The following is a 16,812-nucleotide window of genomic DNA, read 5'->3' as shown; positions in this document are numbered from 1 at the left end:
GCCTGCCGCTCTGCCTACTTGTGCTTTCTCTGTCAAATAAATAAATAAATAAATGAATAAATAAATAATCTTAAAAAGGAAAAAAAAAACCCTCTGAGGGGCTGTGGGAATGGGCCTTGGAATTGTATCCCAAAGGGCAAAGAAGTGGAGGTGTTTATCACTCAAAGTATGAACTCCTGGCACTTCCACCTGCCTCAGGAGGAGCCTCACGAGCTCCTGCAGACCCAGGATGACCTAGGAGCTGGTTCCAGGGCCCCCGTGGGAAGGTCAAAGGGACACAGGCAGGAAAGGCATTCGATGAGGCTGCTCACCGGGACCAAAGAGCCTGGGCCAGAAGTTTGGAGATTGAAGCACGTCAGCCTGAGGTGACCTTCTGTCCCGCTGGCAGAAGTGGCCCCTTTCCTGTTCACTGTGACCAGACTTGTTCCTCTGGGGCTGAGCTTTTGCCTGGTCTCCTGATAGATACTCTGGTTCTTCCTGGCTGGGGGTCCAGTCTGGACTCCCTATTTCTCCTTTCGGGGAACTGCAGTCTTATATCCCCAGCCCCTCACCCTGAGCGTCAGGTAAAAGTACTGTCCACTCTGGTCCAGCTCAGTTCCAGAGCAGGTCGGTCTCTCAGCCAACTGCCACCATGCAGTCTATCTTCCACTTCCTACTCCTGTCCTTTTCCCTTGGTAGTGACTGTCTCTGCCCCCAGCACAGATGACATCCATCTCTTTTCTCCTGGAGCTACCTACTTGGCGAGTTCAGCCGTCTAAGGATTTTGGGAGACTAGGGTGCTAAAATCAAAGAGGTGCTAAAATGGCTAAAATTTAAGCCAGATATTTCCAGAAATCAGCAGAGGCCCTTCTGGGCAGAGGGCTTCTCAGCTCCCAGACAAGCACACCCAAGAAGCAGGGCCTGCCCTAGACCACTGACAGCCTCCTGCCCCATTGGCCTGCTGGCCACAAAGCCTGGGCATCTTTGGGAGCCTACAGATGCTGCTGAATCTCTCTCCCCACAGTTTTAGGGTCTTAGCAGGGAGATGCTCTCTGGGTGCTGGGCTTCCTCAGAGTCCTATTTCTATTGCCAGTTTTCGTCCTGGTCCCTTCACATGCAGAACACCCACGACACACCAGCAAGTCCACGTGACTGACGAGCTTGAACAAAGCCATGACGTCTTCATAAATAGCTGGGTACTGGCACAGGGGTGTATGTGTCACATCTTTGGCCATCTTTGAAGTTCTGTAAGGGGAGGGCAGAGGCAAAGAAATGAAAGATAATCTCAATGAGTAGGCTATGCGTGGCTGGCCATGGGAAGCAAAGGGCTAGGAGTCTGGAGACCTAGGTTCCAGTCCTGCATCTGTAAAGTTGTTTATTTTTATTTTATTTTATTTATTTATTTATTTTCATATCCTTGTGCCTCAATTTCCTCTTTGGCCAGATGAGGATAATAACATACCAAGAGGCCCAACATCCTCCAGGTTTGCTGCAACAATAAAACGAGATAACCTCTCTCCCCAGGAAAATGGTCCTTCCCTGATAGACTCAGGTAAAGCAAAGTTATTGCGAAGTTGATAATGGTATAGAAAAGTAATTGACCTCATTTGGAAGGAAGTTGTGGCAGGTGAGTGATCCAGGTGGCATGACACGTCTACATTGAATCTGTGAGGTTTCGAGGCAGGTGGAGGGAGGTCTGGGTGAGGTCGGGCTCGGAGCTTGGGGGGAGGAGGATCTGCCTTCAACGGGCGTGTGGCCTGTCAGTTCTGTTGCTCATCTGCCTTTCCCGCACACTGCTCTACTTGCCACTGCTGCCCTGGGGGGAGCTCCAGGGGACATCCCCCAACCCTCCCAGGGAAATGCACACATGGCACATCAATCATCCCTTTCTTTCTGACCTTGGCAAAGCGAAAGCCTTGATGTTCAGAGCAGTTTCTGTGCTCAACACTGGGTTTAGAGTCTGGGGCTGGTTGGAAGCCAGCGAAGGGAGGGTCCTTTTGGGAATGTAGTTTGTGAGGTGGGAGTAGGAGTAAGCTGGTACTGCTCCTCCTTTCGCTTTCTGAGGTACTAGGAGGATCAAGCAGAAACCAGTCGGCTTCGACCTCATCATTTCATGCAGGCCCACTATTTTTCAGAACCGGTAGAGGCTCATCCATCTGAATTAGTTCAAATTGATTAAAACGATTTACACCAGGTCTCTTTTTGATACGTAATTTTTGTTTTAGCGTCAACTTGAGAAACTGTACTTTGCGGACAGATGTGAAACATGGCCCTCCCGATATCTTCCCGGACAGACTGCTCACGTGCTAGTGGGGCTAAGTGACAGGTTGAGTGGAGCTCGCTTAGCTGGTCCATCTTGAGGAGCCCCTTCACAGAACTCCTCAACCTCCTGCGAAGATCTGGCCGGCCTGGGGCAGGCAAGTCCACAGTGGCCGGTCTGAAGGTCGTTCATGCGAATATCTGGCTCCCCACTTGCTGTTAGCTCCTCAGGGGCTGGACCTGCCCTTCTTTGTGTCCCGGGAATCCTGCGCAGCATCTGGCCATGTCAGCACTGCTTGCATGTTAAGTGAGTCAAACCCTGCCTCTTGGCCCTGGAAACTGGAGGCCCCATGGAGAACCTGGGGGGAAGCCAGGTTGACAGCTGAGCAGCTCTCTCCCAGAAGCAGCCTTATAAATCTGTTCTCATTAGCAAGAGGCCCTGGGGGGGAGGGGATGAGAGTGAGTGGGTGTATGTATGTCGGAGTGCTGGGGAGAGCTTTGCCATTAACCTGTCAGCACCCCCTCTAATCTATGATGCCTTGCTTCTGCTTCTGGGCAGGCTGTTTGCAAGTGGTTGCTTTTCGGGGGATTCTGGAGAAATCCTGACTCCGAACCCCAGTGTCTGGCGAACCCTCACAGCGCCCTGTCCAGAAAGTCATGCTTTCCCTGCTCAGTTACATTTTCAGGTGTGCTAATTGGCCTAGTCCTTTTTGTGTAAGGGGTGGAGGAGGAGCTGAAAAGTTTTGCTTAGCTTTGGTGGTGGGTTTCCTTTGTTCTGAGTGCTCCATCAGGGTCATGGCTGGCAGCCTGGGTTGCAGTCGACATTTAGCCCTTGGTCTTTAGGCCACAGGACTTTTATGCCAGCCAAGTGAGAAGTTTTTAAAACTGTGTCTCCATCCCACCCAGGAAATACAATTTATTGCCATGGACCCAGCATTCAGGACCTTGAAGAAATGAGGTCTCTAACTGGGGAGCCTCTCGTTGGAGCCAGTGCAGGGCTCTGGGTCCCTCCCTTCGCATCCGCGTGGCCAGCTGTCAGGCCTGAGGCATGAGCGGCCGGGGTGACCGGTTACTCAGAGGCTCAGAGCCCACACCAGCGCCTCTGCCCGCCGTCGCAGTGGCATGTGTGCATTCTCCTGATGGCCTAATTCTCTATTTAAATTTGTATACCATTGAGATAATACAGCTATTTCCTTTGTCGAAGGCCACATAAAGCTAGTTTAGGCATGGAGGCAATAAGGGACACAAGGTCCAGAGAAAACACAAATGAAGGCCGGGTCTCAGGTGGGAGACAGTACTAAAGGCTCTGCCTGAGCCTGAGCTTTTCGATTGGCTTATTAGCATCATTATTGTTACGGTCTCAGCTTCAAAGTGTCATAAGCCTCATGCTTCCACGTTCATCCTCTGAAGATTTGTGTTAGCTGAAAAGACAGGTTTCAGCCTTTTCTTTGGGGTCCAGATCTACACGAGTTCTCTGATTGGCTGCAGCTGCAGCTGCCAGACAGGTGAGGGAAGTGGGATGCAAAGAGTGTGCAAACCTCCAGGGGCCTGTTCTCGGAAGTGACGGCGGTGGAAGTAGCGGGCTCCTTCCAAAGTACCCTTGACTTTGTACAATCACTGCCCGTGCTCCACTTGGAGCCCCTGATAGTTCCTCTGAGCAAGAGAATGAGCTCCTCACAAAACGCTCTGAGAATGTTATTGTTTTGGAAACAGCTTTGTTTGCCATCATTTGGAGAATAGCATTTTGGTTTTGAGGAGTATCCAGGCGGATTGTTCCTGCTGGGACCTACAAGTCACAGAGGAGTAGGGGAGAAGGGTCCCTGCTAAAGACCTGGGCTCGGATTGAGCTCTACTACAGCTCTGGCATCAAGTCATGCAAGAGTCAGGTTCACATCCAGGCCCCACCGCTAAAGAGGAAAAGAGACGATGTCTGCAAAAATGCTTTCTACAGTGCTGAGTGCATGGAAAGCTCTCCATAAAATGTTCGCTTTTATTTATTTTTTATTTTATTTTATTTATTTTTTAAAAAGATTTTATTTGACAGAGAGAGAGAGCACAAGCACTGGGAGGGACAGAAGGAGAGGGAGAAGCAGACTCCCCTCGGAGCGAGGAGCCCGATGCGGGGCTCAGTCCCAGGCCCCTGGGATCGTGACCTGAGCCCAAGGCAGACATTTAACAACTGAGCCACCCAGGTGCCCCAAATGTTAGCTTTTATTATTATTGCCCCGCTCATATAAATTGAAGTGAGTTGTTATATCTCTACTTCTTGTAAAATGAGGATAGCCATGCCTGCCTTATTGAGTCGTTTGTATTAAGTGAACTAATGAAGTGAATGAAATAAGGCATGAAGTGAAATAAATGATAAAATATGTCAGGCATCAGCCTTCCCCAGGTGAATGGTGCAGCTTGCCTAAAAGAGTTGGCGTGACCCACCGCGTGAATTATTGGAGTGGAAGAGAAATACACCATTTGATCAAGCCTCTTCTGCATTTTCCTCCAAAAACGTAACTCTTTGTCAATATAATTACCAGTGCTTAATTATGAGCTAAAACAAGGGGAAACAATATAGAACAATATTAAGAGAAGTTAAAATGTCTGTCTTCAAATTAAGTACCATTTCATCACATCCTCTTAGGCCATTAATTACCACTTTCCCCTCTTCTTGGTCTCCCTACTCAACCTCAAGGAGAATACTTAACTTCCTTTCGGTGGTTCAAGTGTCAAAAATACCCTTAGCCTGGTGTATAGTTTTTTTTTAGAAAATCACATCTAACTCTTCTTCTGTGGATCCCTCTAATAACCCTACTTAGGGGTTTACCGGAGGAGGCAAAGTGTTAAGTGTTTCACCACTTCTGTAATTAGTTCTAGAGGGTGATAACAGCTCCTTCACAGAAATAAACCATTTTTTCAAAAAATTCCTCCAAGTTTTGCTCCTAGAAGGCCTTTCCTATCTGTCTTTCTCTCTAGCTATCTATCTAATCTGTAGAATCGTGCTAGAATATAATGTAACAACAACAGCAGCCAGTGTTTTTGTGGGTACTTACTCTTATTTGTAGGGACCTTTCTAAGTGCTTTACATGTTAAATCTTATTTAATTATCACAAAAACCCTGTGAGGTGAGTTGCTATTACCTTCTTTTTATAGATGGGGATATTGAGTATCTTAAAGTATCTTGTTCAAGGTCCTTAGACATTTTTCCTTTTTTTTTTTTTTTTTATAAAGTAAGCTCTATGCCCAACGTGGGGCTTGAACTCATGACCCTGAGATCAGGAGTCGAATGCTCCTTGGACTGAACCAGCCTAGGAACCAACCAAGTGCACTTAGAGAGCCAGGATTCAAATGTGGGCAGTGTCACTCAGAACCTGTCCTTCCCGCCAGGTGGCACTGTCAGGCACTGTGCGTGCCTGCAGACAAAAATACAAAATATGTTAGAGGCAGTCTGGAAAGATGCCCAAGACTTTAGAGCTGAGAAATGGCAGTCGAGCGCATGCCCCCAGCTGCCTCCCAAATGTCAAGTGAGGTGGGAGATGTTGGATTCAAATCCAGCTTTTCCCAGTCTACAATCATGTGCTGTATCTCTTGTCTCTACCCCTGGCTTCCTTTGATCCCTCCCACTCTTATTGCAAAGACAGAAAAATCCCTCAGAGGCTGTTTTTGAGCTTATGACAAACCTCCCTCATGCAACTTTTCTGTCTTTACCAGTATATTCTTTACATTAGTGGAAATTTTGGAAAATCATGGGTTTCTGCTAATTGTAAAAGGGTTTTGTTTTTTCTTATAAGATGTTTGGTCCCAGAGACTTATGAAAGGGACCATTTCCCTGCAGAATAGTTTACATATGAGAACAATATAGAAGAGCTTGAAAACAGTTATTTCATGAACACTAATTAAGAGATTTGTTTGTTTTCAAACAGCAGAAACTGATTCTGGCTGGTTTAAGCAAAAGAGGAATTTTTTGGAGGGATAATGGGGAGTCTCATGGCTCAAAGCAACATGTTAAACAACCACGACCCATAAAGGGGAAAAAACTGAGGTGTCTGGAGACCCCACATTAGTAGGACCTGAACCTCCTCCCCTGGTCACTGCCATTATGTGACTCAGTGCTTGAATTTCCCAGCTTGGCATCTGACTACCTCATAAGACAAATCCCCATTTGGAAGAAAATGTGATTGTCCAGATTCATTCAGGGGTCCACAGTTGGATCCAGCAGCCGCGGCCAGGTGCAGTGAAGTCAAATCTCTGTGTTTCAGGACTGCTTCCATGGAAGGGAGAATCGTGAATCACTACTGCTTGGTGTTTCGCCCCAGTGTGGTTTCTTTACACTGCCTCAGTGAGGAATTGCATGTCCCAGGACATACAGTCTATTGGAGAAGAAGAGTCAGAGAAGCTCATTGGAGCCCTAGAAACTCTTTTATGTCCTCTTTCTCCCTTACACAACTCATTTATGTGGCCTGACAGCTCAAAAACCCAAGTGTGTTGAGCAGGCAGTATTGGCCACTGAATGTCCTCAGAGTCTCTTCAAGTAGTTTGGCAACAAGGGGCCAGGGTCTCCCTTCCCCCATGCAGCAGGAGGAGCTGTGTGCGCCCAGCTTCCTTGGTCTCCATAGACTCCAGGTGCCAGGCAGCCAGTATTCCTAGTGACTCCTGAGAACAGCTGGTACCCAAGCTGAGAGCATTTGGTACCCAAACTCAGGCAGGTTTGCCTTCCTTTCAAGGCCACTGTCATGCTTGCCCCATAAAAGGAGAACCCCAGGGTGTGGGGTCCCTCTGCTGTGTTAATTCACAACCCAGCCCCTGCATGCCCCTGTGCAAGATGCTTAGAGCATGGAGGACCTGTGCAAATCCGGCCCCTTCTGCCCATGAGCTTTGGCCAGCACCAAGCAACACCAGCTGGGTGCTCACCCCAAGCCTTTTGCTTAAACCCAAGTCTTCAGGTAGTGTGATAAACTTAGTCCAAGCTGGAGTGTGGGGGAATTATTAAAGGAAGGGGTCATCGATAACTCTAGGTGACAGCAACTCTTGGTGCCAGGCAGAGTCTGAGCCCTCAGTCTGGGAGGGCTTTAGGAGATATTGCAAAGGGATGGATCCAGGGCTCGGGAGCCAGTTTGGGGGCTTCCATGGGTGAGGGAGACGCCATTCTTGCCCTACCTAGCTCTATCAGTCACTTAGTGCTTGATCTGGGGTAAATCACTTGACTTTAATTTCCTCATTATTATACAGAAGTGAAATACTATATACCCTATCTTGGAGAGTTGGTATGAAACGAAAAACAGAAATTAGGAGTATTATAAAATTCGAGGTCTTGTTGGTCCGGGGAAACTGAGCCCCAGAGCTGTTCCTGAGGCTAGCTCTGAATGGGAGGAATGAATGCAGCCCCGGGCAAGCAGCAGTATGGATGGGGCACTGAGCTGCCCCGCAGCCCTTTTGCTGGACTTTGTAGTTAAAGGTGATTGTGACTTCTAACTTTCCTCAGGATCACAGATTTCTCTAGGCAGAACTGTAGCCATAATAACTTAGCAGGCTCCACTGGATCGATACCTCTGAAATCTAAGGGCCATTCAGTTGCTAAAGGCTTTTTATTTAGTCTTTGTGTTTGGTATTAATGTTATCCCTATGGCATCTAAATGGCAGAGCTATTTATGGATTGGAAGTCAATCTGACAGTGTGGCTCCTGGCCATCCATCATGGGCAGGAGAAAAAAATCCAGGTGAGTAAAACTTCTAGGGTAAGCAGGACAGATGGGGATATTTAATGCTTGCTGATGCCATGAATTCTACCTAATTTCTTTGTAAGCAACAGTAGCAAAGGGCGATAGTGAAAGAGCATCATTCTCTGAAAATGTTAGAGGTCAGGTACTAAATGTCGCACTTGAGTTACAACTTCTACAGAATCTAAGTACGGGAAAGACAATTCTGTGATGTGTATCGGTGCCTTTCAACCTTTTTAGAGGATGTGGACTCTTTTAATTGGGAAAAAAAAGGGAAACTCGACATGGGAATAGCTAAGTTCTGAGTTCTCACTGAGAAAATATATAAATAATATAAGGTACACTGTATTCGGTAATAGTTTTCAATGAATTTGTAGTTAATTCGTTAAAACAGCACACTTGAAAAATGGTGCATATATGATTAAGATATACTTTTTCTACAGTTTATGGGCACAACACCTACGTGGCTGCTGATGACAATAACACACCTAATACTTTTTGGGCATTACCATGTCCCAGGCGCCGTTCTAAGACATTATCTTGCTTACTCCTCATGACAACTCTGTGAGATGGGTAACAATCACTATTCCCATTTTACAGGTGAGGGAACCGAGGATCACAGATGTTAATGACTGCTCAAGGTCATTCAGCTGGTAAGTGATGGAATGAACACTTGTTCCTGAGTTGTCTAACACTGTTGTCCCTTCTTGTCCCATCATCGGCTGTGGTCTGTGAGACTCTCCCAGTGCAGAGCTTTCCAAGGAGCTAAAGTGCAGGAGGTGGGTGTGGCAGGGAAGAGCTCAAATGCTCTGGCGAGCTGTTTTTGAATAGGAGCAGGTGCCAACCTCTGTTGACTGCACATCCCACTTTATTCTCTTCTCCCATGCCTTCTTCCTTTTTGTCTTCCATTCAGCTTTTACAAGTTCAGTTTCGGGAGAGAGTGAGCTGACTGGTCATAGTCAGGTGGTGGGGAGTGGAGAGTTGAGGGAGGGTCAGGGATTTGGATGGACTGTTTGGATAGAGTCTTATTCTTCACCATGCCTCTCCTCAAGGTTCCTGATGGAGGAAGGGTATTTGCAAGGAACGGTAGTCAAATGGGAAAGCATATCACTTTATTAGTGGCTTGGCAAGCTACTGATTAGTCCAAGGGTAGGCAGGTCTTCTTTGGAAAAATCTGGTTTTGAAAATGTGATTTAGAACAGGAGGCCCAAGTTTGGCTTCTTACCCCCTATTTCTTGGATCTAGAACATAAAACATAGTGTATAAAATTCTGAGTGTTTTTTTTTTAACCAACTCAGGAGGCAAGAATGGCTAGGTTGTCTTTGTATGTGGACATCTGTTGTATTTGTCTCTATTTTTTTCTGGTAATGGTGCTGCCATTTCTTTGGGGAAACTGTGTCTCTTCCATTTCTTGTCATTCTGGTGGAGGCTGCATCCCTCTCCCACCATAGATGCATTGACTGCATAAGGAGCGTGGATGTGGCTCAAGCAAGCCTAATCTACAGACTAGGAGGGGGAGGTCTTCCTCCTTCTTGCCTGTCATAATGGAAGTTCTGTAAGTTGGAGCCCTTAACCACTTCACGGGAGAAGACCATATACAGTAGGAAGGAAGTTGAAGACAACACATAGAAACACAGTTGATAGATGGAAGGGTTGGTGGGGTGGGGGGAGAGGGAGAGGGTGGGGGAGAGAAAGCTGGACTGGGAGTTAGAAAATCTGACCAGTGGTGACTCTCTGTAAGGCACTTAAAATTTTCTCGAAGCCTCCTTTTTCCCATCTGGGGAGTGTGAAAGTGGGATTTAATAACCATTTGCTCCCCTCTGGCTCTTCACTGCAGAGCCTGTGAATACCCTCAGCAGTGGTCGCTTCTCTTCTTGGAGTCTTTGGTCCCGTGTGTTATGGCCTTAGCCTTCTTCTCAGATGCTTCCAACCTCATTTCCTCCCCTCTCCCCTCCTCTGCCAACTGCTTAGATGAAAGAACACCTGCTTGTTTCTGAAACAGGGGAATGAAAGGAAAGGTTTCTCTGCAAACTGTTTTTGCTATCGGAGCAAATACTGGGCTTGAGGTGCCGTGGGCTGGAGAGTGTTCAATAGCTTCCATACCATGCTGTCCTCTGTGCCCACTGTGGGACCACCTTGCCCTCATTGTGCCCAGGGCCTTCCAGGCTGCCCTTGAAGAGTAATAATGACCCTCCATCTACTGAAATTCACTTTATTACAGTCCACATGGAGTAGGGTCCCGGGTTTTGATGGCCACTGCTTTTAAAAGTACCTTGTAGATTAAATGTTCAAGCCAGGAGCTGAGTGGTTCAGTCTCTGGCCTTTGACCTCTTCCTGTGATCAGGAAGCAAGCCAGATTTCCCAGGAAAGATCTTGAGCCTCAGAGAAGTTGCAGAGGAATAAAGGGGCTTTTGGCTGAGGTGATCAAACATGAATTTAGAGGGTCCGTGTTGGTGGTGACCTTCTGTGGACATCTGGTGAAGGGAATACATCCTTGGGAGTTGGGCTGTAGTCACAGACCCCTTTTTCCCTCCTGAGTGTCGTTGGGCCGACTGTTCATTTAAACTCTGTGAGTGTCTGCTTCCTTGTTTGTAAGTTGGGACAATAATTCCCATCTCCTGGGCGGTTGTTGTGATGATTAAGTGAGATGATGTGTGTTGTGCCATGTTGCTGGCACTTTTCACTGTTGTAGGGATGCTGTGAAGGCTGACCTGAAGGCCATTCGGTGATTGGGAAGGCTAGGGCAGGACTGGGCTGACTGGATGGGGCTGACTGAGCAAACTCATGCGCTTGGCGATCCAAAGAGAGGACCTGGCTCCCCCTTCTCGGCCCTTCTCATGCTCTGGAGGCTGGGTGTGCTGGACTCGCTGAAGTTGGATTGGGTGGGTTTTGACGGAGATGTGCAGACCCCTGGGGTGGGGGGTTGACTTATCGCTGCTTCCCTCTCTCCCCATGTCCCAGGGAGGGAATAGCTACAGCCTCAGTACCTCCTTGCTCATCGCTCAAAGTCAAGTGGTGTTTTATGACAAAGGCAGATGAGCATGTCTAAATATTTAACTGGCAGATCAATCTGTGGCGACAAGGAGCAGCATAAAAAAAAAAAAAAAAAAAGACGAGACATTCCAATGACGTCTTCATGACTGGCAGTATGCCACAGGGAGGCGGCCGGGCTCTGTCTAGGATATTTTGTCCTGATGCAGCTCAGAAGGGTGAGTGGTGAGTCAAACAAACGCTGGCCTAGAAGTCTTGCCTCTGGGTGATAACAAGGGCCAGCGCGCTCGGAGCCATGGAGAATGGGCAGACCTAGGAGATTAACACCATGTAGCTCCAAAGCCGGAGCCGGCTCCGTAGCACGCAGAGCTCCTGTTACTGTTCATGCCCTGATGAAGTGTGCATAGAGAGGTGGTGTCAGATGGGAAGAAGGAGGAATGACAAAGAATAAATCCCAATGAGTGTGCTTTACATGCTTGGTGGAGGTAGTGCTGGGTTTGCTGGCAAGATGGTGGCTGTCTCTGTTCCAGTGGAGACTTGGTCGTGGCATCCCCAGTCTTGGGATGGTGGGTCTCACTGTGAAAGAGGCAGGGGGCATCTCCAGGCTGCATCAGGAGGTGATGTAGAGAAGTGATGGGGGGGCTTTATTTTAGTGTAACAGCACGTGAAGATGTGTCCTTCAGAAATGCAGTAGTGGATGACGCAGCACGGAGGGGCCAGGCTTGTCATCAACTCAGACTGTCATAACGAAGGCAGCAAGAGTAATGATGGAGAATACTTACGGAATGCCCACTGGGTGCTAGATCCTCTGCTAGGGAATTTATATACTTATTTATCCCTTGAAGTAACCCCGAGATAAACAAAATGTGGGAGTGGATATAGGAATATATGCACACACACTCATATACTTATAACACAAACACACATGCACACACACATATAAATACACATACACATATTTAGATAAGCACACCTATACGTATGTATGTAGATATATAATTGCACATCATTTAGCTTCTCTTTATTTCTCTTTTTTTTTAAATTTGGAAGTGCTTATATCTACTCATTTATATACTTAATTTTTTATAATACTCTCTAAGCCTCCTTCCTTTCTAGTGACACAAAATGTATCTAATACTGACCTTATCAGGGAGAGCTGCTGAGAACAGACCCTTGACCTGGAAGAGCTGCCTGTTCAGTTAGGGAAAGCCCTAAGCCATCCTCGTGAGGCGGCCCACCGGCCGGTCACCGGGTAACTCCCGTTCCTGCCGCGGTGCTTGGCACGTCCCCTGTTAAAGTTGTGGCAGCATCAGCTCTGGCTCGCATGTGTACTGCTGCGTTGCTCCTTCCTTGTTCACCGCGGTCTTCAAGGCTGCAAGCAGTGCCTGGCATGGCGTAGACCCTCAATAGATCTTCACTGAATGAATGAATGAGGAGAGGTGGGTGTTTCCACGGGTGAGGGAGGGGAGTTCAGGTTCAACAAGTTCAGGAAATCACAGAGCAGGTGTGTGGCAAGGTGAAGGTTCATAGCTCATCCCCGGGTGAGTACCCTTGGCTACCAGGCCTGAATGGAAAGAGCAGATAGTTTTATCTTAGGCTGGTTTAGTACTCTTAGCATTACTGCCCTTGTTTTCTGTGAAATGAAATTCTCTTCGTCTGTGAAATTCTTAGAAATGCTCCTGAGATATCGGGATTTCCTTCATGTGGTTTTCCTCCCTCCTTCTAAGCAAAGTGCACAGTCAGCTTCTAAACCACATTAGAGGGGAGGCGGACCCCGATTTCCCACGGCATCACGTCTGCATGTGCATGCACACGTGTGTGCACGTGTGTGATGTGCACAGGCACACTTGAGATGCTGAGCGGCTTGGTCTTGTTTGCTCCTAAGCATGTTAGCCCCACAATTGTGTAATTAGGGAGGATGCTAATGTTCTATGATTGGAAAATGTCACCCTGCGTGACTAATTTGCCAGCAGGGCCTAATTGAAGTTCAGCATCATCTGCGGCTCCTGTGAGTCTTTCTTCCGAGGTGTGGCGGCGGCAGTGAGCCAGGGCTGGGCGCGTGGACGGTCATTTATTGCCCCTCGTCTCTCAACAGTTCTGAGGGTCAGATGGGAGATCAGCTGTGGTGGAAATGGGGTTGGCCGTAAAGGAGAAATCCAGGGCTGGATTAACCCATGTGGCAGGTGGCACTCAATAAATAGCTGGGCTTTCTCCAGGGAGGACTTGTTTTTGAGTGAGGGGCTTCTTTTGTGTGGGTGCAGACAGCCAGAGCCACGGGCCTAGGGCAGCCTACGGCGGAGTGCAAGTCCTGGGGATTTGCTCCCACGGCGCTCCTGCCTTTGCAGGGGATGCACTGGGATGTTCTGGGGGTTCTGGGGACCCGAGGCAGCATACCTGTCCTGGGCTCTGGGCTCTGGCAGGGAACACCAAGAGGCACGTGAATAACTGGTAATACCATGGGATAGTTGCTTAGGTGTGGAGCAGGCAGGAAGTGCCTATTACCTGGTGCTGTGATGTCATAATCTAAACCCTGCTGGGTGCCCACCTTGTCCTGCTCTGATATCCCATATGTCCCTGTGTCAGCCACAGGTATTCAGCGTTTTGTTTTAATGATTTTGTTATGTGCATGTATCTTCCACTAGGCTGTGGACTCCTGGAGGCCAAGGTATACGTGTAGATGAATCCTGTGCTCTCAGCACACATCAATGTGCTAGGCACAGAGTGGGTCTCCAGTTATTGTTTCCTGTTCGTTGAAGTCAGGGACGATTTTGTACTGGATTCTTGACCTGGATCTTAGAGAATGAGTAGGAGCAGGAGGAGGAGAGGAGATAAGGTATCTGAGAGCTTCACTGATCCAACAATATTTATTGGGCATCTCCTATGTATAAGACATCAACTAGACGCTGGGTATGCACTGATCAACAAACAGTCGTGCTTTCTCTTCTTGTGCAGGTTATATTCCAGTGGGGGAGTCGGACAGCCAATAAATAGACAAATGAGCCAGCCCCATATTATAGATTTGATACAGTGTTAGAGTGCAAGATGACAGCAGGTTCAAAGAGGACCGTGAGTAGGTGTGCAAGCATGAGCATGTGCTAGGGATCAGGGAGGGCCTCTTGGAGGAGGTGGCGTACACGCTCACTCTTGAACAACGAGAAGGAGCTGCCCTGTGAGGACTAAGGGAAGAGCATTACAGGCAGGGAGCAGTCTGTGAGAAGAGTTTGCAGCAGGAAAGAGGTTGACCTGTGTGAGGGCTTAAAAGAAAGGCCGCAGTTTAGGTATTGACAGGGAGGAGGGCTGCACAAGATTGAGAGGCAGCAGGGACCAGCGGATGCAGGACTTGCAGGGTCTGGGGAGGAATCTGGATTTTATTCCAAGTACAATGGGGTTTCCTTAGTTAGTTGTAAACAGGGGACACCATGTGATATATGGTACTTGGTATATGGAAGGTACGCAATTTTTGTACTAGCTCTAGAGAATGGGTCTTGAAGTGGGCAGGCCAAGAATGGGACCAGAGATCCCAGTTAGGAAGCTCCTGGAGTAATCGGAGATGGTGAGGGTTATGGGGGGACACTGAGGAGTCTTTTTTTATAGGCAGTGGGAAGCCAGTGTAGGGTTTTGACCAGCAGGGGAATAACTTGATGGGGTATATGTATTTTGTAACGGTTGCTGTGGTGGCAGGTGGAGAGTGGATTAGAGACGGAGGAAGACCCAATTTCTCGTTAAGTTATAGGAACCATACTTTAAAGGGGATACAGACAAACTATAGCTGACCAGGATGGCCAGAAATCAGGAAAACATGTTACATGTGTCCAACGGACTGAATGTTTGTGTCCTCCCAGAATTCATATGTTGAAATCCTAACCCCCGACGTGATGGTATTAGGAAGTGGGGCCTTTGGGAGGAGATTAGGTCATGAAGGCAGAGCCATCATGAATGGGATTAGTGACCTTATTAGTGACCCCAGAGAGCTCTTTCTCCCCTTTCCACCATGTCAGGACACAGCAAAAAGAGGTCAGTTTGCAACTTGGAAGAAGGTGCTCACCAGAACCCAACTGTGCTGGTGCCCTGATCTGGGACTTAGAGCTTCCAGAACTATTAGAAATAAATTTCTGTTGTTTATAAGCCACTCAGTCTGTGGTGCTTTGTTACAGGAGCCTGAGCTAAGACAGTGGTGGAGAGTCAAGGTACCCAGTTTTATTTACATCTAGAAACATATGGGGCAAGACAGCCGCTGCCTTCCAGTATGTATGGAAACAGTTGTTGTCTAGAAGGTGGAGTGGACATCCAGTGGGTGGAAATTACGGGAAGCTCAACGTGTGGAAGGAATCATTTTCTTACACTTAGTTATTTGACAACATACATACCTAAATAAATGACTTCTCCCCCAGCCCCCTACCACATCATGTGAAAACAGCTAGGTGAGTTCTCACTGAATATGGAGGGCGTGTTCGGGGTGGTCTGCCTTCAGATCGATGCTGTGGGGTGTACTCAGATCTTACTTTGATGGGTCTCCAGGACATCTCAGAGAGCTTGTACTGCCCCCAAATGGAGGAACAAAGGACACCCGTGGGACTGACACACGCAAACTGCAATGTTGGGGAGAAGAGACCTGTCTTGTGCAATCCCCTGTTTTCTGGATGAAAACAAAAACCAAAACACTCTTGTCTTGTCTAATCTTTCAGTTCAAGAAATGGGGCAGAACAGCCTAATCTGACTTGGAACTTTCTCTCGAGCTGCACATGAAAGGTTCCTTTCCCCTTTTTTTCCTCTGCTTTTCCCCTTGGCCTCTTCACGCTTCCACACCCAGAAGAGCCTAAACTCTGGATCTAAACTAGGAGAAACTAAAATAAAAAATAAACACTCATGGAAAACCCAGCTGTCACCAGCCGTTCCCTCTCCGCAGGTGCCCCCCCCCCGTTAGTTCAGGAGGGGAGGCCATGAGCTGATTTCAGATGTAGTCCGCGGCGTTATTATTCTGCTTCCTCTGATCCTTGCCTGCCTAAGTGGGCCCAGCTGTCACCCCACCCCCTTTACATCGACTTCTGTATCACTTCCAGGCCAGTCTTTCCCAGTGTGATTTCTCCCCCTCATAATATTTAATTTTAATTCAAAGCCCCCCACCCCCACCCCCCTTCTTGCCCTTGCAAATCCTCTAATTCTGCAGACCAAGCTGGCTTTCCCTCTGATTTTCTTCTCCTTTTTTCATTATCAGTGAGTCAGATTAGCATCTGACAAGAGAGTGGAATGGAGTATTCCACCTTGGTTTCAAAACCTAAGGCGGATTATTGCTCCTGTTATAAATATAAAGGACATTTTAATTTGCTGGGAGCCAAGAACAAGCAAATCACCCAGAGTCAGGACTGAACAGAGCCAGCAGCTCCAGGCCCCTCCACCTGTTTTCTGCAGCTCTGGGAACAAGCATGATGGTGGGCTTTGGAAAAGCCTCTCCTCCCCTCCCCCACTTCCACAGGAAGAAGCACTTCCCTCTGGGCCTGGGGGAACCACTTCCCTTGTCAGGCCCAGCAGACCCCCATGTGGCAATGCTGGGAACCAATAGGGCTCAGAGGCTGGGCCAAAATGGAGGCCTGGGGGTGTGTTGATGTTCAAGTTAGGGGTCGTATCCAGCCTGGAGACTCCCTTCTTGTCACTCCCAAAGCCTGCTCCCCCCACCCTCCCTCCCAGGGTCAAGCAAAGGCCAGCTCTAGGGAGTGTTCAGGTTCTTCAGGGGCACCAAGGGGTGGGTGGTAGGGCAGGCCTTTGGGATATATAGCCCTAAGCCTGCATTTCCAGGCCTCGGGCTGCTGGCTCAAAGAAATGTCCATCTGGTAGGATACCAAGAATGTGTCTACCACTCCTTGGAGAGTTGGCTTCTC

This window comes from Phoca vitulina, unplaced genomic scaffold (assembly GCF_004348235.1).
Source record: "Phoca vitulina isolate PV1807 unplaced genomic scaffold, GSC_HSeal_1.0 scaffold4, whole genome shotgun sequence".
NCBI classification, from domain to species: domain Eukaryota; kingdom Metazoa; phylum Chordata; class Mammalia; order Carnivora; family Phocidae; genus Phoca; species Phoca vitulina.
This window is presented reverse-complemented; position numbering follows the sequence as displayed.